We start from the raw sequence: 27520 nt of genomic DNA on the forward strand, positions 1-27520 counted from the left end.
AAGACTCAAGAACACCTTGAAGATTCACCGAAGAACAAAAATTCAAAGACTCAAAGGACTCAAGAACATAAAAAAAAAGAACACCAAACTTAAATTTTTTAGAAAATCAAAAATAAATTTTTGAAAATTAAATAAAAACTAACAAAAAAATACCAAACTTAAAACTTGACATAAGATTTAATCAAAGAAAAATTATTTTTGAAAAGATTTTAGAATGAAAGACTCAAAGGAGCAACTATTCACAAGAACATAGACACATTCAACAAATGCAAGGATTAAACAGAGAAAAACTATTTTATTTATTTATTTTTTGGATGACAAAAACACAAAGGACACCAAATTTAAAACATGCAACTAGACTCAAACAGAAAACTCTAAAGATTGATAAAGAAAAATAATAAATTTTTGGAAAAAATTTTTTTTGAAAAGAAAATAAAAGACTCTGACCCAAAAGAAAAAATTTTCCTATTCTAAGCAACAAAATAAACCGTCAGTTGTCCAAACTCGAACAATCCCCGGCAATGGCGCCAAAAACTTGGTGCACGAATTGTAAATTACACTTTTCACAACTCGTACCACTAACCAGCAAGTGCACAGGGTCATCCACGTAATACCTTACGTGAGTAAGGGTCGATCCCACGGAGATTGTTGGCTTGAAGCAATCTATGATTATCTTGTAATTCTTAGTCAGGAGATTAATAATAAAAATTACTTTTGTTTATGAAAACTAAATAACATGAAATAAAGGTTACTTGTTATGCAGTAATGGAGAACAGATTGAGGTTTTGGAGATGCTCTATCTTCTGAATCTCTGCTTTCCTACTATCTTCTTCTTCACGCACGCAGGTCTCCTTCCATGGCAAGCTGTATGTTGGTGGATCACCGTTGTCAATGGCTACCATCCGTCCTCTCAGTGAAAATGGTCCAAATGCGCTGTCACCGCACGGCTAATCATCTGTCGGTTCTCACTCATGTTGGAATAGGATCCACTGATCCTTTTGCGTCTGTCACTACGCCCAGCACTTGTGAGTTTGAAGCTCGTCACAGTCATCCCATCCCAGATCCTACTCAGAATACCACAGATACGGTTTAGACTTTCCGGATCTCAGGAATGGCTGCCAATAATCCTAGCCTATACCACGAAAACTCTAATCATGAACCAAGAGGCTAAGAAATACACACTCAATCTAAGGTAGAATGGAAGTAGTTGTCAGGCACGCGTTCATAGGTTGAGAATGATGATGAGTATCACGAATCATCATATTCATCACGGTTAAGTACAAGTGAGTATCTTAGAATAAAAACAAGCGTGATTGAATAGAAAACAGAAGTAATTGCATTAATTCATCGAGACACAGCAGAGCTCCTCACCCCCAACCATGGAGTTTAGAGACTCATGCCGTAGAGATACAATGTAAAATGTGAAAAATTCATGAGGTACATAGTAAGTCTCTAAAAGTTGTTTTTATACTAAAATAGTAGCTAGGGTTACAGAAAATGAGTAAACTATGATAGATAGTGCAGAAATCTACTTCCAGGACCCACTTGGTAAGTGCTGCGACTGAGACTTGAGCTTTACACGTGCCTAGGCTGTTTCTGGAGTTATACGCCAGGTTGTAACCTGTTTTGGGCGTTTAACTCCAACTTGTAACCTGTTTCTGGCGTTTAACTCCAGAATAGGACAGAAAGCTGGCGTTGAACACCAATTTGCGTCATCTAAACTGGGGCAAAGTATAGACTATTATATATTTCTGGAAAGCCCTAGATGTCTACTTTCTAACGCAATTGAAAGCGTGCCATTTGAACTTCTGTAGCTCCCAAAAATCCACTTCGAGTGCAGGGAGATCAGAATCCAACAGCATCTGCAGTCCTTCTTTAGCCTCTAAATCTGATTTTTGCTCAAGTCCCTCAATTTCCGCCAGAAATTACCTGAAATCATAGAAAAACACACAAACTCATAGTAAAGTCTAGAAATATGATTTTTATTTAAAAAGTAATAAAAATATACTAAAAACTAATTAAATCATACTAAAAACTATGTAAAAACAATGCCAGAAAGCGTATAAATTATCTGCTCATCTCTCACTTATCCCAAATAGCCTACCCTTTTATCTCCCTTTGATAACCAACTTTGAGCCTATTTTAATCCCCTTTTGTTCTTAAAGTTAGCACATTACTAGCCTTAAAGTGAAAAACAATAAATGTCCTTCATTTGGATCTTTGATTAGCTTAGGCTAGTGAGAGTGTATCATTTAAGTGTGGGGAAGTTTGGGAACTTTGGTTGAGGTAAAAATGGATTTTTGCAATTTGTTGGAAATCTTGAGAATTGGGTACATACTCATGCATCAAATGCTTAAGCCATATGCATTGTCACTTTGTATATATGTAAATTTAAAAAAAAGAGAGAAAAAAAAAGAGAAGAGAAAGAAAGGGGACAAAATGCCCCAAAAATTTGAGAAATAAAAATGCATATGAATCGTGATTAAAGAGAAAATGCATGAATGTGTGAGAAAAGTGAGAAATGGGTGGTTAGGCTTGCTTTGAGTTGTATAGGTTGTTAAGTAGGTTCGGTGAGAGCTTAGGCTAATAAAAGATACAAATATCAAGCTCACTTAACCATATATAACCTTACCGTTACCCTAACCCCATTACAACCATGAAAAGTTCTCATGATACTTGTATGCATGCATTGAATAAGTGTTGATTATTAGAGGAAAGAAAAATCTTAGAAAGCATGATTGGAAGAAAAATGAGTGAAATGACCCTATACACTTAAGTGATTAGAGCGGATACACATCTGGCGAGGGTTCAAATGCTCGATTACATGTTTTCACTTATTATTATTATTGTTTATCTTGCAAGTTGTTAATGTTTTTCAATAACTCTAATCAATTATGGATGTGACTTGGTTGGGATTGCTTTAGCCCTTATGTTCATATATGCTTTCCTGAAAATTGATTTATTTTGACTAAGTAGTTGCATTCATATGGATAGATTGCATGTAGGTAGTTTACTTGCTTTGGAATAAATATTCTTTCCCCTTCTCATCTCCTTTGGTATAGCATGAGAACATGCTATTGTTTAAGTGTGGGGATGTGATGAATCCACATTTCATGATATTTATTTGCTCTAGTTGGGTGGATTTCATCAACTTTTCCTACACTTATTCCTTTAAATAGCATAGTTTCGTAATTCTCCCTAGATTTGTGTTTAATTGTGAAAACATACTTTTTAGGCCTTAAAATAGCTAATTTTATTTCACTTTTATTCCATTCGATGCCTTGATGTGGTTGATGAGTGATTCCAGGACTACAAGGCTAATATGGATAGAAGAAGTGATGGAAAAGCATGCACAAAGGGAGAAAATATGAAGAAAACAAAGGAGAAGCACACATTGGAGTGTGCGTGGGCACAACCACCTATGCGTACGCACAAAAGCCGTAAATCCATGTGTACGTACGCACGACGACCTGTGCGTATGCACAAGCAGAAAATCAGCATGTGTGCGGACGCACACACCTGTACGTCCGCACACGTCCCAGCGCGTGACCTCATTAATGCAAATCACTGGGGACGATTTCTGGGCCTCCAGAGCCCAATTTTTGGCCCTTCTAAAGCTGATTCTTCCTATATTAGACAAGGCCTCACTCCATGTGAAGGGGGGAGCAATTTGGGTTTAGTTTAGCATAATGTAGGTTCTTTTCTAGAGAGAGAAGCTCCCCCTTCTCTCTAGAACCTAGGGTTTTAAGTTTAATTTCCTTGTAATTGCTACTTCTAATTCTTGTTTTATTCTAATTTCTTCTACCTTTCTTTGTTTTATTGTCTTAATTCCCTTATGTTATCTTGTTAATTTTTCATTTTGGTTATTTTTATGTTCATGCACAGTCTTGTTATCTTAATTTACATTTAATGCAATTTAAGTTTCTATGTCATTTATTGCTTTGTTGATTTGCTATCTTTACTTTCCTTACTTGTTAGTTATAGCATTTATTATTTCTTGTCATTTTATCATGCTTTCTTCACATGGCCACCAAGTGTTTGACCAAATACTTGGTTGGGTTTTTGCTTAGTTTCTCACACTCTTGGTTGGGAATTTGGGTGTTTGGGTGAACTTGAGTGGTGGATGTCCATTCCACATTGTGTGAGGGTTGTTAATTAATTTGGTTTCCCTTGACTCTAAGTGACCCACTAGTTTTGACTTAGAACTTAGGGATTGAGATTTATTATGCCTAATTAACTTATCCTCGATGTAGAGTTGATTAATTGGGATTAATCCATACACAATTACCATGTTTGTGGTCCACAACTAGGATAGGAATCCCTAATTATCCACTTCTTGCCAAGAGTTCTTTTTAGCATTTAATTTCCCTTTCTTGCCTTTAATTGCTTTGACCTTTAATTTCTTACAAGCCAAGTTATCTTCTTGAACTTTAATTTCTTGCCATTTACATTTTTTGTTCTTGCTTGCAATCATCAAACCCCCAAGTTCCTCATCTCATAGCCAATAACATAACACTTTCTTTGCAACTCCTAGGGAGAATGACTCGGGAGTCTAAATACTCTCGGATATTATGTTTTGAATTTATCATTTGATCTTGGGAATTAATTGTTGGTCTATACTATACTTTCAACGACGGAATTGTATTTTGTGAAAATCTAGATCAACGATAAATTCTCATTATCACCCACTTAAAGTGAAATCGCTGGGGGCGATTTCTGAGCTGCTCAGCCCCAAATCCAACTCGTTTCTGAAGATATTTCATGCGATAAATTCCTCTTTGTTCTTATGTTAATTTTACTTTTATGTCTTTTTTTATGTTTATGAATGCTCATGTTGGATTTGGATTTGGTTTACATCTAATGAAATTTGATGTTTGATGTTCTTTTATTGTTAATTTGAGTTGTTAATATTGATTTCTTGTTCTTGTTGGTTATGGTTGTTATTAATTCTTGCAATTTATGATATTTACTTTTATAGCACTCTAGATGTTTGATGAAATTTTTTCTCTAGTTTTTGAGTAGTTTTCTTTATTCTTGGCCTAGGCTAAGGGAATTGAGTGACCTTGAGTTATTGGATCACATTGAATTGGTGATTTGAGAACCCTTAGTGGTCAATTTGATAACCATTGACTCTAGCCTACTACTAAGCTAATTGGTAGCTAGGTTAGGACTTATGGATTGATGTTGATCAAGCCATTTGACGTACTTAAGGCTTTTGGAAGTAGACTTAATGAGTTTGGTTCCTCATGATTGTCAATATATGGTTTGTTGACAAGGATGGTGATCTCAATTTCCCATGTCTTAGCCAAGAATTCTTTTCCTTTATTTTATTAGTTCTCATCATTTGCTTTCTTTTTGGTTACTTTTCTTGTCATTTATTTCCTTGCCCTTTTATAAACCAAACCCCTTGTTCTTTCATAGCCAATAATTGACCACTTCATTGCAATTTCTTGTGAGACGACCCGAGGTTTCAATACTTCGATTAATTTTCATTGGGGTTTGTACTTATGACAAAATCAATTTAAATTTGATGTGAGAGTTGTTTATTAGTTTGGAGCTATGCTTACAACGAAGTTCTTATTCTATAAGAGAAATTCTAGATCGATGATAATTATCGTATCACAGGGGCGTGAGATGGAGGAGTTGAAGCGCCAGAAGCTCTCCCCTAAAGATCTCAACGCCCCTCAAACTAAAGAGCCCAGTGCCCCTCAAGTTGAAGGTTGTTGAATTTTAACCCTGTTATTATTCCAATGCCTGTTTCACGTATTTCCATCCTAATTTAGAGTTACAAGATCACTAGTAGTATTTAAGTTTTTATTTTATTTTATGTCTTTTAATTTTTAGAATTACATAAGCATTAGTAGTAATTAATTTTTATTTTCCAATCAGTTCTAAAATATTCCCCTTATCATCATTAAACATGAATAAAATAGTTATTTTTTTTAGAAGAATTAAAGATGCATACTTTTCGAGTTCTACAATAAAGAATAGTTCAATTATCTTGATGTGGTGGCATTGCTTTTGTTTTCTGAATGTATGAATGAGCAGTGCATATTTGAAATTGAAATTAAGAATGTTGGCTCTTGAAAGAATGATGATGAAAGTGAAATATTATTGGTAATTTGAAAGATCCAAAAATTGATTCTTGAAGCAAGAAAAAGCAGCAAAAAAAAAGCAAAGCAGAAAAACCCAATAACCCTTTAAACCAAAAGGCAATGGTAAAGGATCTAAGGCTTTGAGAATCAATGGTTAGGAGGGCCTAAAGGAAATGAAATCCTGGCCTAAGTGGCTCAACCAAGCTGTCCCTAACCATGTGCCTGTGGTGTGAAGGTGTCAAGTGAAAAGTTTGACATTGAGTAGTTAAAGTCGTAATCCAAAGCAAAAAGAGTGTGCTTAAGAACTCTGGACACCTCTATCTGGGGATTTTAGCAAAGCTGAATCACAATCCGAAAAGGTTCACCCAGTTAAAGTGTCCGTGGCATTTATGTATCCGATGGTAATACTAGAAAACAAAATGCTTAGGGCCACAGCCAAGGCTCTAAAAAGCTGTGTTCAAGAATCAAAAAGAGCTAAACTAGGAGAGTCAATAATATCACCTGAATTCTAAGTTCCTAAAGATGCCAACACTTCTGAGTTTCAATGGATAGTGAGATGCCAAAACTATTCAGAAGAAAAAAATTACTGAGTCCCGTTCATCTAATTGAAACTGAGCTTCATTGAAAACTCTAAACTTTATTGTATCTTGCTCTTCTTTTCATCCTATTTTGTTTTTACTTGCTTGGGGACAAGCAACAGTTTAAGTTTGGTGTTGTGATGAGCGGATATTTTATACGCTTTTTGGCACTGTTTTCATATAGTTTTTAGTATGTTTTGTCTATGTTTTATTAAGTTTTCATAGGTTTTAATGTTAAATTCACATCTTTGGATTCTACTATAAGTTTGTGTGTTTTTGTACAATTTCAGGTATTTTCTGGCTGAAATTGTGGAGCTGGAGCAAAAGTTTGATACAGAGACAGAGAAAGCACTGCAGATGCTGTCCGGATCTGACCTCCTTGCACTCGAAAGAGCTTTTCTGGAGCTAAAGAAGTCCAACTAGAGCATTCTCAACAGCTATGGAAAGCTAACTACAGAGCTTTCCATCAACGTATAATAGTCCATACCTTGCATCAGAATAGAAGGCCCAAAACAGTTGTCCAACGCCAGCCTCCTACCCATTCCAGGCGTCCAGTGTCCAAAGGAAGAGACCATCGTCCAAACGCCCAGAGAGGACCCCCTAGCCAGAGTCCAACACCTTATAGGCCTCCTAGCACGTGGATCTCATTAAAGCTCAGCCCAAACATTCACCAAGTGGGCACCAGAAGTGGATTTTAGCACTAAAAGACTGTTTTACTCTTTCTTATGTAATCCTTAGTAATTAGCTTAGTATGAGTTTCTAAACCTCCTAGTTTGAAGGGAGGAGCCCTGCTGAGTTTTATGGAATAATAAAAGTACTACTGTTTCTCTTCAATCCGTGTTTGATTCAATTCTAAGATGTATACTCGTTCTTCAACATGATGAATGGGATAATCCGTGACAATCAACTTCGTTCTTCATACTAAGACCACGTGCCTGACAACCACCCATGTCTTCTTGGGTTCGTGTGAATACGTGACTGGAAATTATCAAATCGCCAACTTGATTATACATCTTTTAGACGGCTAATCCATGACTTCGTTGGGGACTTCTCGAGACACCAGTTCAGCCAAAGTATGGGGAGATTAGGGTCACTGTGGTAAATGCTAAAACCCAAAGGCGCAACATTCTCTGATCCGGAAGATTCGACCTTATCTATGGCGTTTTGAGTAGGATCATTAAAGAGAATGGACTGCAAGAGCTTCACCCTCAATCAGAATGGATTTGCACTAACCCTAGGGTACTGATCTAGAGAAGATTGGCGACTGCGGCCGTGCGGCGTTGATCACATACAGCCTGCCATAGAAGAAATTATTCACAATTGAAGAGGACAATAAGACCAAAGTTAATCCAGAAGGACAAAGCAACTCCAAGTGTCAACTATCTTCTTATTCTTATAATCAAACCTTGTAATTTCATCTTCCAAATCAAACCAACTCTTCTATCTGCCTGACTAAGACCTGCAAGATAACCATAGCTTGCTTCAAACCACAATCCTCGTGGGATCGACCCTGACTCGCTCAGGTATTACTTGGATGACCCAGTGCAGTTGCTGGTTCAGTTGTATGAAGCGTGGGGATTCGCACACCACTAGCTCCTGCTCCTAGCTAGCGTTCAACGCTAGCTTCATGCTCCTCATAGGGCATTGGATGCCCATAGGGGACCTCCTTCCTGGCGTTCAACGCCAAGTCTCTACCTCCTTTGGGGTGTTGAATGCCCAGCCTCTGCCTAACACCAGCTTCATGCTTCCTGGCTGGCATTCAATGCCAGCAATAGTGCTCATTATTCGCGTTGACCGCTGATTAGCGGATATTTTATGCACTTTTTGGCATCATTTTCATATTATTTTTAGTATGTTTTATTTAGTTTTTATTTATTTTTTATATTTTTAGTGTTAAATTCACATTTTTTGGATTCTACTTTGAGTTTGTGTGTTTTTGTACAATTTTAGATATTTTCTGGCTGAAATTGAGAAGTTGGAGCAAAAGTATGATTCAGAGACAGAGAAAGCACTGCAGATGCTGTCCGGATCTGACCTCCTTGCACTCAGAAGAGCTTTTCTGGAGCTATAGAAATCCAAATAGAATGTTCTCAACGACTATAGAAAGCTGACTTCCAGAGCTTTCCAGCAATGTTTAAAAGCTTATACTTTGCTTCAGATTAGAAGGCCCAAAACTGGCGTCCAACGCCAGCCTCCTGCCCCCTTCCAAGCGTCCAGCGCCCAAAGAGTAAAGACCAGCGTCCAAACGCCCAGAGAGGACCCCCTAGCCAGTGTTCAATGCCCTAAAGGCCTCATAGCATGTGGATCTCATCAAAGCTCAGCCCAAACACTCACCAAGTGGGCCCCAGATGAGGATTTTAGCACTAAATAGATTGTTTAACTCTCACTAGAAATTTGTTTAGTATTTAAGAGTTATTTTACATTCTCCGAGGGGGAGGACATCTAGATTTTACACCATATTCAAGCTTTACATTGTATTTCCTTTCAGTATGAGTTTCTAAACCTCATAGGTTGAGGGGAGGAGCCCTGCTGAGTTCTATGAATTAATAAAAGTATTACTGTGTCTCTTCGATCCGTGTTTGATTTAATTCTAAGATGTATATTCGTTCTTCAACATGGTGAATAGGATGACCAGTGACAATCAGCTCTATTCATCATACTAAGACAGCTTGCCAGACAAACATCCGTGTCTACTTGGGTTCGTGCGAATACTTCAGTGGAAAGCATTGAACCGCCAGTTTGATTATACATCTCTTAGATGGCTAATCCACGACTTTGTTGGGGACTTCTCGAGATACCAGTTCAGCCAATTTATGGGGAGATTAGGGTCTCTGTGGTAGAGGCTAGAACCCAAAGATGCAGTATTCTCTGAGAAGGATCATTAAGGAGAATGGACTATACGAGCTTCACCCTTAATCAGAATGGATCCACACTAACCCTGGGGTTCAGATATGGAGGAGTATTGATGACCTCTCAATAAGGGCGTTGATCACATACAGCCTTCCATAGAAGAAATTACTCACAAGCAAAGAAGACAGTAATACTAGAGTTAATTCAGGAAGACAAAGCAACTCCAATCCTTAATTAAATTCCTATTCCTGTTCACATTCCAAATTCATAAATACAAATTATGAATAGCCAGTTCTTCTATCCGCCTGATAAGACCTGCAAGATAACCATATCTTGTTTCAAGCCACAATCCTCATGGGATCGACCCTGACTCGCTCAGGCATTACTTGGATAACCTAGTGCACTTGCTGGTACAGCTGTACGAAAGTGTGGGGATTCGTGCTCCAAGTTTTTGGCGCTGTTTCCGGGGATCGTTCGAGTTTGGACAACTGAGAGATTATCTTGTTTCCTAGATCAGGTAATCTTTATTTTTGTTTGAGTCTTTTATTTTTATTTTCTTCTTCTCTATTTTCGAATAAAAATAAAAAATATTTTTCAAAAATTTTTATTTTCTTTGTTTAATCTTTGTTCTCAGTTTGAGTCATTTGTTTTTGTTCTTGTTGTGTTTTTCGATTTTTATGAGTCTTTCTTTCAAAAAAATTTTCAAAAATAGTTTCTTTGGTTAAGGCTTGTGTCAAATCTTTAATTTTGGTGTTTTCTTTTGGTTTTCTTTTAGATTTTCGAAAATTTTATGTTTGGTTTTAAAAAGTTTTAAGTTTGGTGTTCTTTTACATCTTCTTGTGTTCTTTGAGTTTTTGAGTCTTGTTCTTTGTGTTCTTCTTAATCTTCAAAGTGTTCTTGTGCTTTCTTTTTGTTTTGATCTTAAAATTTTTAAGTTTGGTGTCCCTTTGTGTTTTTTCTTCAAATTTTCGAAAACTAGGGGTGATAGATCTAAAAATTCTAAGTTTTGTGTCTTTTACTTGTTTTTCTCTCTCCTCATTAAATTCAAAAATAAAAAAATATCTTTTCCATTTTAAAAATTAACTTAATTTTTGAAATTTTCATTAAAAATTCAGATTTCAATTTTAAATTTTTATCTTATCTTATCTTAGTTTTAAAAATCAAAATTCAAATATTTTCAAAATCAAATCCTTTCAAAAAATCTTATCTTTTTCAAAATCTTATCTTATCTTTTTCAAATTTAAAATTTAAGAATTCAAACTTCAATTTTCAAAATTTAAAATTTCAAGATTTTAAATTTCAAACTTTAAAATTAAATATTTTTCAAATCTTTTTAGTTTCTCATCTTATCTTTTTTAATTTCAAATTTTTAAATTCAAATCTTATCTTTCTTCTTTTTCAAATATTTTTTGTTTCTTATCTTATCTTTTCTAGTTTCAAATTTTAAATTCGAATCTTTTCTTAACTTATATCTTATCTTATTTTCAAATCTTTCTTAATGAATTACTTATATCTCTTTCTTCTTTTTCGAAACTTCCTAACTAACTCTTCTCTCTTTTAATTTTTGAAAACTTTTTTCTTCTTCTCTCTCTTCTATTTTCAAAAATTCACTAACTAATTTCAATTCTTTTTAATTTATTAACCTTAATTTTCGAAAATTAATAAACAAATAAAATAAAAACAAAAATATTTTAATTCTTATTTATCTTCTCTATTTCTAATTCTTCTCATCTCTATTTATATTATTCGAACTCTTCTTTTCTCTCATCTTCCATCTTCACTTTTCTATCTTCCTCTTCTTTCTTCACATCTCACTAGGAGTTCTCTGCCCTTTGGCATAAAAGCTTCCTTTCTTTCTTTTCTTCTTTTCTTGTTTATGACCAGGAATAGGAATAAAGAACCTCACTTTAATTCTAATCCTAAACCTGAGAAAACTCTAAGGAAGCGTTTGCAACAAGCTAAAGCACAACACTCCGGAAAAAACCTCTTCGAAAAATTTGAACAAGAAATAGAAGACATGGCCGAACCTCAAGAGGAAGCAAGAAAGGTTCTTGGTGACTACACCATGCCTACCTCTGACTTATATGTCAGAAGCATCTCTGTACCTGCCATTAGAGCTAACAATTTTGAGCTTAAGCCTCAGTTAGTCTCTCTTCTGCAATAAAATTGCAAGTTCCATGGACTTCCAATGGAAGATCCACATCAGTTCTTAGCTGAATTCTTGCTAATCTATGACACAGTCAAGACTAATGGAGTAAGCTCTAAGGTCTATAGCTGGTTAATGCTTTTCTAGCTAAATTCTTTCCTCCTCAAAGGATGAGCAAAATTATAATGGATATTTAAACCTTCAAACAAAGAGAAAGTGAATCCCGCTATGAAGCTTGGGAAAGATACAAGCAATTGATCAGGAGATGTCCTCCTAACATGCTTTCAGAATGGTCTATCATAGGCGTGTTCTATTATGGTCTATCTACGATATCAAAGATTTCATTAGATAGTTCTGCACGTGGATCACTCTACTTGAAGAAAATGCGTGTAAAAGCAAGAGAACTCATTGAGATGGTTGTAAACAACCAATTCATGTACACTTATGAGAGAAATTCTGTAAATCATGGAGTCTCTTAGAAGAAAGGAGTTCTAGAAGTTGATACTCTAGATGTCATATTGGCTCAAAACAAGATCTTGACCCAACAGGTCAATATGATCTCCCAGCATCTGACTCGAATACAAACTGTAGCTGGCACTACTTAGGAAGCTTCTTCTGAAGTAGAAGCTTATGATCCTGATTAACCTACCATGGAGAAGGTGAATTACATGGGAGAACCCTATGGAAACACCTACAACCCTTCATGGAGGAAACATCCTAACCTTTCATGGAAGGATGAACAGAAGCCTCAGCAAGGCTTCAATAATAATCAAGGTGGAAGGAACCAAAATAGGTTCAACAATAGACCATCATTCCCATCTTCTCAAGGGAATATGGAAACCTCTAAGCAAAACCTTTCTAACTTAGTCACTCTGGTTTCCAACCTCTCTAAGACCACCCAAAGTTTCATGAATGAAACAAGGTTCTCCATTAGAAATCTGGATGTACAAGTTGCTCAACTGAGCAAGAGGATCCCTGAGACTCCTTCTGACACTCTTCCTAGTAATACTAAACTAAAACCAAGATAAGAGTGCAAGGCCATTACCACAGAGGTAGAGGCCGAATCTGGATAAATTGGGAAGGCATTGAACACCAGTGAATAAGGTTTCACTGGGCGTTCAACGCCCACAATGGCAACAAGCCTGGCACTGAACGCTAGTGAGGAACCCCTCACTGGGCATTCAATGCCCATCCTAGCAGCAGAGCTGGCATTAAACGCCAGCCAGGGAGTACTGGCAGAGTGTTCAACACCCAAACATACAGGAACTCTAGCGCTAAACTCCAGTGAGGAACCCCTCACTGGGCGTTCAATGCCCAACCAACCAGGGAAGCTGGCATTGAATGCCAGCAAGGATACCCCTGCTGGGCGTTTAATGCCCAAAATGACAGAGAGACTGGCATTTAACGCCAGTGAGGGTGCACAGCATGGGCGTTTAACGCCCAAGGAGCCAACAGAGCTAGCGTTGAATGCCAGTGGAAGCACACCTCCTAAGTGCTTGATTCCCACTCAAGAAACCCCTATCCAAGAACCGAAGGAAGCTAAGGTTCCCATAAAGACCATAGAGGTTCCTTTGAATGCACTTCTGCAGTGCATAAGTTCTGATGAACACTCATCCTCTGATGAAGATGAAGACACTAGGAAAGAGCAAGTTGCTTGGTACCTAGGAGCTCTTATGAAGCTGAATGCCAAGTTATTTGGTACAAAGACTCTGGAGGAAGAACCTCCACTGCTTTCCAAAGAACTCCATGCTTTGGTTCAGCATCTGGAGGAAGAATCTCCACTGCTTACCAAAGAATTCCATACTTTGGTTCAGCAAGAGCTACCTCAAAAGCTTCCAGATCCTAGACGCTTTCTGATTCCTTGCACTATAGGCACTATGAGCTTTGACAAGGCTCTGTGTGACCTAGGGTCAAGCATCAACCTCATGCCACTCTCTGTAATGGAAAAGCTGGGAATCCTTGAGGTACAAGCTGAAAACATCTCATTAGAGATTACAGACAAGACCATGAAGAAGCCATATGGCTTAGTAGAGAATGTCTTGGTAATGGTTGAAAACTACTACATCCCTGCAAACTTCATAGTCCTGGATATTGGAGAGGATGAAGATGACTCTATCATCCTTGAAAGACCTTTCCTACCCACTGCCAATGCTATCATTGATGTGGCTAAGGGAAAACTGACTCTACAACTAGAGGAGGACCACATCTTGTTCAAGATGCATCATCCCTCTCCCTCTAAAAGAGAGATAACTATGCAACACCTAGTGTTCCAACCCTCTCTTTCTCTGCAGAGCTTCACTGAGCCCCCAAACATCAATTCTAAGTTTGGTGCTGGGTAGCCATCAACAAGCTCTAAGCATAAAGGTACTAAGAAGAAAGTACCTAAAGGCTGGAGGGACAAGAAAGTCTCAACTGAAGGCCTCTCACCTGGCATGAGAGTTGTCTTCACTAAGAAACCAGTCATGGCGCATACAGTGAGTCATGTCCTGTCTTTAGAGCATGTGGAGCTCATTCATGAAAAGATAGGAAGAAAGTTCACTGTAAGGGGCAAAAATCTTACCCCATACTTACCTCTGTAAGGAGCTAACCGTCAAGCTAGTGATGATAAAGGAGTGCTTGTTGGGAGGCAACCCAACCTTAATTAATTATTTTCTTTAATTTTATTTTTCTTTTAGTTATTTTTAGGGTAATGATCACATGCATCAGTCAGAACAGAGATAGAAATGTCAAAGCAGTGAAAACAGAACACTCTGGATGGAGTGTTATTAAAATTTGAACGCTAGCCAGGGAGCTCTGGCTGGGCGTCTAACACCCCAAATGCGCAGCATTGCTGGTGTTGAACACCAGCCAGGGAGCAGCCCCTGGGCATTCAAACGCCAGTGCAAAAGGCAGGGATTCTTAAATTTCTAGCCTCTCAGGACTAGTGGGTCCCACATCATATTCACCTACCCCACTTACTTTCACACTACCCCATACACACTTCCCTAAAAATCCTAGCCCAATCACATCAATATCACTTCCCCACAACCATCATAACTCTCACCAACCCCCACCCAATTCAAAATCAACTTTTCCACCCAAAACCACACCCATGGCCGAACCTAACCCTAAGCCACTCCTATAAATACCCCCCTTCATCATCCTTCATACACACACCTCTCATACACTCATAAGCCCCACAGGCCGAGCCCTCTCTCTCCCTCTATCTTCTTCTATTTTCTTCTTCTTCTACTCAATTCTTCTCTTTATTTTTGCTTGAGGACGAGCAAAGTTTTAAGTTTGGTGTTGGAAAAGCATAGCTTTTTTCTTTCCATTACCATTCATGGCACCCAAGGTTGGGGAATCCTCTAGAAAGAGGAAAGGAAAGGCAATAGCCACCTCCTCTGAATCTTGGGAGATGGAGAGATTCATCACCAAAGCTCATCAAGACCACTTCTATGAAGTAGTGGCTGAGAAGAAAGTGATCCCTGAGGTCCCTTTCAAGCTCAAGAAGAATGAGTATCCAAAAATCCAAAGAGAGATCCGGAGAAGAGGTTGGGAAGTTCTAACTAACCCCATTCAAGATGTTGGGATTCTAATGATGCAAGAGTTCTATGCTAATGCATGGGTTACTAAAAACCATGACACTAGTGTGAACCCAAATCCAAGGAATTGGAGAACCATGGTCCGAGGGAGAATCTTATATTTCAGCTCGAAAAGTGTGAGATTGGCGTTCAACCTGCATTTAATGCAAGGTGACCTACATCTTTACACTAGGAGAGTCAACTTTGATCAGAGATTGGATCAAGTACTTTTAGACATATGTGTAGACGGAGCACAATGGAAAAGGGATTCCCAAGGCTTGACCTAAAGCCCATGGCTAGAGGATGGTTGGAATTCATCCAACATTCCATCATCCTCACTAGCAATCGGTCAGAAGTGACTGTTAACAGAGCTATCATCATCCATTGCATCATGACTGGAAGTGAGGTGGAAGTACATGAGGTGATTCCTCAAAAATTGTACAAGATAGCTGAGAAGCCTTCTACCAATTCAAGATTGGCATTCCCATACCTCATCTGTCATCTATGCAATTCAGCTGGAATTGTCATAAATGGAAACATCTCCATTGGGGAGGACAAGCCCATCACTAAAAAAAGGATGGAGCAAACTAGAGAGTATACACAAGAGCCTGTGCAGCCGCCTCAGTATGAAATCCCTGAGATACCTCAAGGGATGTATTTTCCTCCTCAAAGCTATTGAGATCAATGGCAGACTTCTCTTGGAGAACTAAGCACTAACATTGAAGCAATTGAGGATGGAGCATCAAGAGCATTCCACCACCCTCAATGAAATCAGAGAAGATCAAAGAGCCATTAGGGAAGATCAAAGGGCTATGAGGGAAGAACAACAAAAGCAAAGGAGTGACATTGAAGAGATCAAGCATCACATAGGATCCTCAAGGAGGAGTACTAGCCGCCACCATTAAAGGTGGATTCGTTCTCTTTATCTCCCTTTCCTGTTATTTTTTTCTGTTTTCTATTATGTTTTGTTTGTTCTCTTATTCTTGTTGCATGATCATTTGCATTTATGTTTTATAGCTGTAAAATGTCCCATATATCTCTCACCTTGCTTAAAAGAAAATTTTTATTGAAAAGAATTGAGAGATACATGATTTTCAAGTTTATAATAAAAATAGTTTAATCATTTTGATGTGGTGGCATTGCTTTTGTTTTCTGAATGTATGAATAAACAGTACATATTTGAAGTTAGAATTTTAGAATGTTGGCTCTTGAAAGAATGATGATGAAAGTGAAGTATTATTAGTAATTTGAAAAATCCAAAAATTGATTCTTGAAGCAAGAAAAAGCAGCAAAAAAAAAAAAGCATGCAGAAAAAGCCAATAACCCTTTAAACCAAAAGGCAAAGGTAAAAGGATCCATGGCTTCGAGCATCAGTGGATAGGAGGGCCGAAAGGAATAAAATCATGGCCTAAGCAGCTCAACCAAGCTATCCCTAACAATGTGCTTGTGGCGTGAAGGTGTCAAGTGAAAAGCTTGAGACTGAGCAGTTAAAGTTGTGATCCAAGAAAAAAGAGTGTGCTTAATAACTCTAGACACCTCTATCTGGGGATTCTAACAAAGCTGAATCACAATCCAAAAGGGTTCACCCAGTTAAAGTGTCTGTGGCATTTATGTATCCGGTGGTAATACTTGAAAACAAAGTGCTTAAGATCATGGCCAAGTCTCTAAAATTTGTGTTCAAGAATTAAAAAGAACTAAACTAGGAGAGTTAATAATATCATCTGGATTCTAAGTTCCTAAGGATGCCAACATCTATGAGTTTCAATGGATAGTGAGATGCTAAAACTATCCAGAAGTAAAAAGCTAGTAAGTCCCGCTCATCTAATTGAAACTGAGCTTCATTGAAAACTCTGAACTTTATTGTATCTTAATTTTCTTTTTATCTTATTGTGTTTTTAGTTGCTAGGGGATAAGCAACAGTTTAAGTTTGGTGTTGTGATGAGCGGATATTTTATACGCTTTTTGGCATCATTTTCATATAGTTTTTAATATGTTTTGTTTAGTTTTTATTAAGTTTTTATATGTTTTAGTGTTAAATCCACATTTTTTTATTTCTACTTTGATTTTGTGTGTTTTTGTTCAATTTCAGGTATTTTCTGGCTAAAATTGACAAGCTGGAGCAAAAGTCTGATTTAGAGACAGAGAAAGCACCGCAGATGCTGTCCGAATCTGACCTTCTTGCACTCGAAAGAGCTTTTATGGGGCTACAGATGTCCAAATAGAGCGTTCTCAAAGGCTATGGAAAGCTGACTTCCAGATCTTTCCAGCAATGTGTAATAGTCTATACTTTTCTTCAGATTTAAAGGCCCAAAACTGGCATCAAACGCCAGCCTCCTACCCCGTTCCAAGCATCATGCGCCCAAAGAGTAGAGACCAGCGTCCAAACGCCCAGAAAGGATCCCCTAGCCAGCGTTCATTGCCCTAGAGGCCTCAACATGTGGATCTCATCAAAGCTCAGCCCAAACACTCACCAAGTCGGCCCCAGAAGTTGATTTTAGCACTAAATAGACTGTTCACCCTTACTAGTCATCTGTTTAGTATTTAAGAGTTATTTTACATTCTTCCAGGGAGAGGACATCTAAATTTTACACCATATTCGAGTTTTACATTCTATTTCCTTTCAGTATGAGTTTTTAAACCTCCTAGGTTGAGGGGAGGAGCCCTGCTGAGTTCTATGAATTAATAAAAGTATTACTGTGTCTCTTCGATCCGTGTTTGATTTAATTATAAGATGTATATTCGTTCTTCAACATGGTGAATAGGATGACTAGTGACAAGCAGCTCTATTCATCATACTAAGACATCGTGCCTGACAAACACCCGTGTCTACTTGGGTTCGTGCGAATACTTCAGTGGAAAGCATTGAACCGCTAGCTTGTTTATACATCTCTCAGATGGCTAATCCATAACTTCGTTGGGGTCTTCTCGAGACACCAGTTTAGTCGATTTACGGGGAGATTAGGGTCTCTGTGGTAGAGGCTAGAACCCAAAGATGCAGCATTCTCTGATCCGGAAGATCCGACCTTGTCTGTGGCGTTTTGAGTAGGATCATTAAGGAGAATGGACTGTATGAGCTTCACCCTCAATCAGAATAGATCCACACTAACCTTGGGGTTCAGATCTGGAGGAGTATTGACGACCTCTCAATAAAGGTGTTGATCATATACAGCCTGCCATAGAAGAAATCACTCACAAGCAAAGAAGATAGTAATACCTGAGTTAATTCAGAAAGACAAAGCAACTCTAATCCTTAACCATATTCCCATTCCTGTTCACATTCCAAATTCACAGATACAAATTACGAATAGCCAGCTCTTCTATCCGCCTGACTAAGACCTGCAAGATAACCATAGCTTGCTTCAAGCCGCAATCCTCGTGGGATCGACCCTGACTCGCTCAGGTATTACTTGGACGACCCAGTGCACTTGCTGATACAACTGTACAAAAGTGTGGTGATTCGTGCACCAAACACTCATTAGGGATACCATGTGTGCCGTTCAACGGCAGCTTTCTTCCTTGTCTGGCGTTCAATGCCAGCAAGGGACCTACTCCAGGGTGTTCTGTTTCCAGTTTTGACTGTCACTGTTTTAGTTCTAACTACCGCACATGATCACAAACCTAAAGAAATCATTATGTAAAATAAATTTAAAGAAAAACAGAAAAATAACTATTTATGGTTGGGTTACCTCCCAACAAGCGCTTCTTTAACGTCACTAGCTTGACAGTTAGCTCCTTACAGAGATGATAGTCGCTCAGAATTTCACCCCTTACAGTGAACTTCTTGCCTGTACTCTGATGGATGAGCTCCACATGCTCTAGAGATAGGATCTTGTTCACAGTATATGGAATGACTGGGTTGTCAGTGAAGACAACTCTCATGCTAGGTGAGAGGCCTTCAGTAGGGATCTTCTTGTCCCTCCTACCTTTAGATACTTTCTTCTTAGTACCAGTGTTCTCAGTGCTTGATGATGGCCACCCAACACCAAACTTAGAGTTGGTGTCTGGGGGCTCTGTATAGCTTTACACTGAGAGAGGGTTGGAACACTAAGTGTTGCACAACTATCTCTTTTCTGTCAGAGGGAGAGTTGGGGCTAGGCATCTTGAACAAGATGTGGTCCTCCCATAACTGTAGAATCAGCTCTTCCTTTGCTACATCAATGATGGCATTGGCAGTGGCTAGGAAGGGTCTTCCAAGGATGATGGATTCATCCTCTTCTTCCCCAGTGTACAAGATTATAAAATCTGCAGGGACGTAAAAGTTTTCAACCTTTACTAGAACATCCTCTACCAGACTATATGCCCTTTTCATTGACTTGTCTGTCTTCTCTAGTGAGATTCTTTCAGCTTGTACCTCAAAGATTCCTAGCCTCTCTATTACAGAGAGTGGCATAAGGTTTATGCTTGAACCTAGGTCACACAAAGCCTTTTCAAAGGTAATGGTGCCTATGGTGTAAGGAATCACAAAGTGTCTGGGATTTGGCAGCTTCTAAGGAAGTTTCTTTTGAACCAAGGCATTGAGTTCCTTGGTGAGCACTGGAGGTTCTTCCTCCAATGTCTCTATTCTAAATAACTTGGCATTTAGCTTTATCAGGACTCCTAGGTAACGAGCAACTTGCTCTTCCCTAGTTTCCTCTTCCTCATCAGAGGAGGAGTGATCTTCATAATCCATAATTTGCAACAAGGCATTCAATGGAACTTCTATGGTCTCTTCTTTGGGCGTTGAACGCCCAGTAAGGATTCCCTTACTGGCGTTCAATGCCAGTAATGGCTCCTCTTTAGGCGTTGAATGCCTAGTAAGGACTTCCTTACTGGCGTTCAATGCCAGAGCATCCCCTTCAGATTCGGCCTCAACTTCTACAGCGATGGCCTTGCACTCTTCCCTCGGGTTAACTTCAGTGTTACTTGGGAGAGTGTTAGGAGGAGTCTCAGGGATTCTCTTGCTCAGCTGACCAACTTGTACCTCCAGATTTCGGATTGAGGACTGAAGAACTGAAGATTGATGGTTTAGAAGTTATAGTAAACTCTCATTGCAAGTATAGTTACTAAACCAAGCAATCAACCTTTCTTACAAAAGTTTTGGTTATCACAAGTAACAAACCCCTTTAAAATTGATAACCGAGTATTTAAACCTCGGGTCGTCTTCTCAAGGAATTGCAGGGAAGTATGTTCTTATTATTGATTATGAGTCTTGTAAATTGGGGGTTTTGAAAGTAAGGAACCAGTATCTTAAATGATAAGAAAAATAGAATAGTAATAATAAAATAAACTCTTGGCAAGGTATTAGAATTGAAAGTCTTATCCTTATCAATTGTGATGAGAATTAGATTTTAATCCCACTTTGTTAACCTCTAACTATAAAGGTAAATCAAGTGGATTAATTAGCTTAATCCTCAGGTCCTAGTCAATTCCTAGTCAATTGTTTTATTTCAACCACTGCTTTATTTGACAGCTCAAGTATTACTAATTACTTAACCAAAGCCAAAAGGGAAGAGAATCTACTCGAATGAAAATAATTTGGATAAATCGAAAGCATTCATAGCATAAATAAAACAATCATAAACTGAAATACCTCAAATAACATTAATTAAGAGAATCATATGTAACATGGAAGAGTTCATAAATTAAATTGAAAATAAATAAAAGAAACATTGAACCTGATAAAAAGAAACAATCCTGAAAGCAAAGAAATCCTAAATCCTAATCCTAAGAGAGAGGAGAGAACCTCTCTCTCTAAAAACTACATTTAAATCCTAAAATTGTGTATTGTGAGCTTGTTATCATGAATGAATAGATTCTCTCACTTTATAGCCTCTAATCTGTGTTTTCTGGGTCGAAAACTGGGTCGAAAAGAGCCCAGAAATCGCTGGAGAAGAAAACTGCCACGCTGATTTTCGGAACTGCGATGTGTCCGCGTGGAGCGCGTGTTCGTGTCACCTAGCGCCAGGGTAACTATGGCATATTATATATCAAATCGAAGCCCCGGATGTTAGCTTTCCAACGCAACTAAAATCGCATCGTTTGGACTTCTGTAGCTAAAGTTATAGCCGTTTGAGTGCGAAGAGGTCAGGCTGGACAGCTTAGCAATTTCTCCAACTTCTTGTATTCCTTCCACTTTTGCATGCTTCCTTTCCATCCTCTGAGCCATTCCTGCCCTGTAATCTCTGAAATCACTTAACACACATATCAAGGCATCTAATGGTAATAAGAGAGGATTTAAACATAGGGAACTTAAGGCCAAAGAAGCATGTTTTCAATGAGATTCTCGATCATACTGGAATAGGATTCACCCTCCTTTTGCGTCTGTCACTACGCCCAGCACTCGCGAGTTTGAAGCTCGTCACAGTCATTCAATCCCTGAATCCTACTCGGAATACCATAGACAAGGTTTAGACTTTCCGGACTCTCATGAATGCCGCCATCAATCTAGCTTATACCACGAAGATTCTGATTAAGAGATCCAAGAGATATTCATTCAATCTAAGGTGGAACGGAAGTGGTTGTCAGGCACGCGTTCGTAGGGGAATGATGATGATTGTAACATTCATCACATTCATATTGAAGTGCGAATGAATATCTTAGAAGCGGAATAAGTTGAATTGAATAGAAAAACAGTAGTACTTTGCATTAATTCATGAGGAATAGCAGAGCTCCACACCTTAATCTATGGAGTGTAGAAACTCTACCGTTGAAGATACTTAAGTGATGAAGGTTCAGGCATGGCTGAGAGGCCAGCCCCCAAAACGTGATCACAGGATCAAAAATACAATCCAGGATCTTCCAAAGATCATAAGATCAAAATACAATAGTAAAAAGTCCTATTTATACTAAACTAGCTACTAGGGTTTACAGAAGTAAGTAATTGATGCATAAATCCACTTCCGGGGCCCACTTGGTGTGTACTTGGGTTGAGCTTGAATGTTACACGTGCAGAGGCTCTTTCTGGAGTTCAACGCCAGGTTGTAACGTGTTTCTGGCATTCAACTCCAGACTGCAGCGTAGAACTGGCGTTCAATGCCCTTTTGCGTCGTCTAAACTCAGCCAAAGTATGGACTATTATATATTGCTGGATAGCCCTGGATGTCTACTTTGCAACGCAATTGGAAGCGCGCCATTTTGAGTTATGTAGCTCCAGAAAATCCACTTTGAATGCAGGGAGGTCAGAATCCAACAGCATCAGCAGTCCTTCTTCAACCTCTAAATCTGATTTTTGCTCAAGTCCCTCAATTTCAGTTAGAAAATACCTGAAATCACAGAAAAACACACAAACTCATAGTAAAGTCCAGAAATGTGAATTTAACATAAAAACTAATAAAAACATCCCTAAAAGTAACTAGATCCTACTAAAAACATACTATAAACAATGCCAAAAAGCGTATAAATTATCCGCTCATCAAAAATGAAGTACAAATAGACTTGCAAGAAGAAAATAGCTCATGAAAGCAGGGAACAAGGAATTGAGCATCGAACCCTCACCTGAAGTGTATACACTCTAATCACTCATGTGTTTAAGGTTTTGATTCTCTCAATTCTCTACTAACCTTGCTTTCTAAGGCTTGCTCTTCATCTAACAATCAACAAAAATTTAATGCACAGATACACATATCAAGAGGTCTTTTAAGGGTTGTAATGGGGTTAGGGTCAAGGTAGGATTGTATTTGGCTAAGTGGACTAAAATCTGAATCCTTAATTAACTTAAACTTTCCACCTAACTTTAGACAATCCATGTAATCATAATACCACATCTAACTATCCATTAACCATGTTTTCCACATATTCATGCATTCTAATTTCAAGTACAGTACATATGCATTGCTTTCACCACTTACTTTGGGGCATTTTGTCCCCTTTTTGCTTAATTGCTTTTTTTTTTCTTTTTTTTTCTCACTTTATATATATATATTTTTTTTTTCTTTTCTTTTATTTTTCTCAATACATATGATTAAATTATTAGATGCATGAATCATGTCCTAAACATTTTTTTCACATTTTCAGAAAATTCTAACGTACTCAATTCTCAAACCAAATGTTTTCAAACCCAATTTTCCCATACTTAAATCATAAGCACTCTCACTAGTCTAAGCTAACCAAGGATTCAAATTAAGGGCATTATTGTCTTTCGCTTAGAGTTAATGATGTGCTAAAGTAAAGAACAAAGGGGTATAATAGGCTCAACATTGGGTTGCAAAGGAAATGAAAGGTTAAGGCCATATGGGTATGTAAGCTTAGTGAAACAAAGGCCTCAATCATGTAAGTGTATGCATACATCAAATAATGGAAATATAGAATTAAGCAAGACAAAGATCACAAATTTAGAGAGAAAAATACACACCAAAAATAAAATATTGGTTGGTAAAATGCAACCAATTCAAATAGGCTCAAAAATCTCACAGGTTTTGTGTGTTCGAGCTCTAAACCATGTTCCAGTATAATATTTCTTCAAACAAGTGTAACATTAAATTTTATTCAAATTAGTGAAATGCTCTAAAAGGTTTCTTGAAAAAGAAAATATTACTTCAATCAAGTGGTAAAATATGCATAAAATCAAATAACCATGCAATCAAACATGGAAATGCAACAACTAACAAGGAAAATAAAATATTGGTGTTGAGAAGAAAATAACTAACCCTTGGAGATCGGTATCGACCTCCCCACACTTAAAGATTGCACCGTCCTCGGTGCATGCTAAGATGTGCAAGTGGACGCATTGCTTCAACTGATGCTTTTCTTCAAGGATTGTGCAGATGGACTTGTTTGTCTCCCCTTTTAGAAGTTTCTCCCTTTTTCTGTCTTCGGTGGCCATCCTGAAAGAAGAGAAAAAGAAGAACAGTAACCCAGAAATAAAGATAAAATAAAATATGGTTGGGTTAATGCCAAATAATGAGGGTCTCAATTACATGGTAGCTACAACATGCAAGTGAAAAAACAGTAGAAGTACATGGCAAATCAAGAGTGCAAAAACTTGCAACAATAGGGAAGAGAGTGTGGGTAAGGAGGGATAATATAAATTCATGTCAATGCAAAAGTAATACAGGTATAAAAGATTGGCATTGATTTAAATAATATTACCTGACCAGAATAAAACAAGTCACTAAGCACCCAAAATAATTCAAGAGAAGATGCAACAGTTAAATAAGAAAATCAACACTAAAGGAAAAATTTGGAAAAGAAAATAAAAATATGCACTAAATTAAAATGCAATGAATGAAATATGCAAATAAATTAAGTAAAATAGAATGAAGGTGAAAAGGAATGAGAAGTGAAAGAAATAAAGTAAGAAAGAAAGAAGAAAAGATAGAAGAAATTAGGATTAGAAAAGAAAAGAGAAGATAATTGGCGCTGATTTAGATGAGTTGTGCGGCGCAGGCGACGCGGACGCGTGAGTGACGCGGTCGCGTGGTGCACGATAAGGTCAGGTGACGCGGCCGCGTGGGTCACGCGATCGCATGACCTAATTTGTGCGATTGGCGCAAGTGCAGCCTCGCGTTCGCGCAACTCTCTGTTCAAAACTCTTTTTGCCAAATTTTTAGGTGACGCGATCGCGTGGTTGACGCGATCGCGTGAATGGCCATATTTGCAAAACGACGTGGACACGTGGGGCACGTGTTCGCGTGGTAAGGCTTGTGCTTCTAGCACCGTTCCAGCCCCATTCCAGCCTAACTTGCTGCCAAACACCCTTTTTACGTCGATTTTCAGGGCACGTGTTCGCGTGGGTGACGCTGACGCGTGGGAGGCGTTTTTCCCACATGACGCGGACGCGTCATCGACATGGTCGTGTGGATCAATCTGTGCTAAAGGCACGCCTCCAGCCATGCTGTCGCGTGACTCTCTGGAAAATCTCTTTTCTTCCTTGAGGCACATATGACGCGGACGCGTCAGCGACGCTGCCGCGTCACTTGCGTGCTTTTTTTTTTATTTTTTTTATTTTTTTTAATATGCAGTATGCAGAATGCAAAATGATATGGATGTTATGAGTAATTCCAGGTTCAATGAAATAAAATAAAACTCGAAAACAAACAAAACGAAATAAAATTAAAATTGAAAAAGGAACGATCATACCATGGTGGGTTGTCTCCCACCTAGCACTTTTAGTTAAAGTCCTTAAGTTAGACATTTGGGGAGTCCTTTGTTATGGTGGCTTGTGCTTGTACTGATCCTTGAATCCCCACCAATGTTTATAATTCCAATGGCCTCCGAGATCCCAAACTAGGCGCAGAAAGCCTTCAAGTAAGTTAAAGCAAGTGACAAGGCCCCAAGAGTGTTGATTGCTGGAATGAATTCTGGGGTCCCAGACCTTGCCTTTGCACCCGTTTTCTTGTTGATCATTATGATTCCATCCGGGTGGTACGCAGTCTAAATTCTCACTGAGACATCCAAATAGCTTGCTAGACCCATTTAATTGAGCTCTACACCAACCTTCGCGTTTAAACTTAAAGCTTCCAACCATAATGAACCTTGCAGGATAATTCTTACCACTGACCATCTTCCTCTTACTCTTAATTCCACAAAGAGCTCTAAGTTGACCATCCGTCTCCAGTAGCCCATATTCAAGTGGAATTAGAAAGCTAAGGGATATGAATTTTACCCACTTGAATGTTGTGAAGGATGATGGCAACTTAGGGGGAGGTATTTCTAACGAATTTGCAAGCTCTACTCCCTTGTGCTCTTCTCTGACAACTTCCACCTCTTTGCAAGTTTTTTCAATATCAACCTCTTCATCTTGGTAGCTTTCTTCCAATTCAATCTCTTCTTCATTGTTTACCAAGGGCATGGGAGGTTGTGCTTCTTCTTCCTTAATCTCCATCTCTTGACTAACCTCTTCCAAGTCTTCAACTATGATATGCCTTGGAGGTTGTACACCCTCCTCAGCATCAATTTCAATCACCTTGGAAGGAGGTTCTATAACTTGACTTTCCCATGGAGGTTTAGCATCTCCTAAGTCTGCAACCACTTTTTCCTTTTCAATAATTACTGCTTTGTCCAGTAGTTTTAATATAAAATCGTACTCATCGTTGATGATTTTCTTTCCATGACAACTCCTTTCAACTATTCTTTCATCTTCAAGGGTCTCTCCTATCTCCACATTTTGGGCATCCTCTTGCTCTAAGACAAAATCAGACTCCTCCTTGATGTCTTCCTTCTCTAATTCTTCAACCACTCCTTCGACTTCAAGGGTCTTTACTACCTTCACCTTTAGGGCCTCCTCTAGCTCCTTATAAAGTATGGATTCGCAAAGATGATCCCTTCTCTCTTGTTCTATGTCAATAGCATCATTGGGATCATGTTGCTCTTGGATTGATGGATGTGGGTGCTCTTCCATGGATGGTGGTGATGGGATGGAGAGATCATTCTGTGGTTGAAAAGGAAGTGCACTAGAGCTGGAGGGTTGATTGTTGAAGGTATTTGGTGGTCTGATATGGGCGACGACAGCTTGTATAGTAGAGTTTAGATCGGTACGTACTTTCTCCATGGAGGTTTAGGGTGGATAGGAGGGTTCATTTGTTGGGAGAAAGGGTTCATGGTAGGAAGGTGGTTCATCTTGATAATGATAAGGAGATGGTGTATACTGAGGTGGTGGTTCATGAGAGTAGTTGTGTTGGAATGGGGGTGGTTCTGTGTATGGTTCATTTGGCTCATAAGGTGGTTGGTATGGTGGATATAGGTTAGGGTCATATGGTGGTGTTTGGTGGAAAGGGGTTTGTGAGTATGGTGGTCCAAAGTTGTGTTGAGGAGGTTCATAGGCATATGATGGGGGTCCATCATATCTATCATCTTGGTATGCCCCCTGGAATAGCTCTTGACTATAGTAATTTGATGGCTGTTGGTTGTCACGAAAGGGTCCACCATAACTATTGTCTTGGTATGCATCGTGGAATGGTCTTTGTCTGTGGTACTGTGGAAGGTGTTGTTGCCAGAAGGGTTGATCAGATCCTCATGGCTCCTTCCATCTCTGATTGTTTTGACCTTGATGCATGTTCCTGTTATAATTTCCATTCTTTGCAACAACATTGGAACCAAACTCAAAGCGAGAAAGGTGAGAACTCATAATAGTAATTAAAAATGAAAACAAAAACAAATTTTAAATTAAAAGGTTATTTAATTTTTGAATTTGAAAATTAAATTTTGAAATTTGAATTTTAAATTTTGAAATTTTAAATTTTGAAATTTTGAATTTTAAATTTTTGAAATTTGAATTTTGAAATTTGAAATTTAAATATTGAATTTTGAAATTTGTTTTTTGGAAATAAGATAAGATAAGATTTTGAAAAAGATATGATTTTTTGAAAAAGA

This window comes from Arachis ipaensis, chromosome B06 (genome assembly GCF_000816755.2).
Source record: "Arachis ipaensis cultivar K30076 chromosome B06, Araip1.1, whole genome shotgun sequence".
Taxonomy (NCBI): domain Eukaryota; kingdom Viridiplantae; phylum Streptophyta; class Magnoliopsida; order Fabales; family Fabaceae; genus Arachis; species Arachis ipaensis.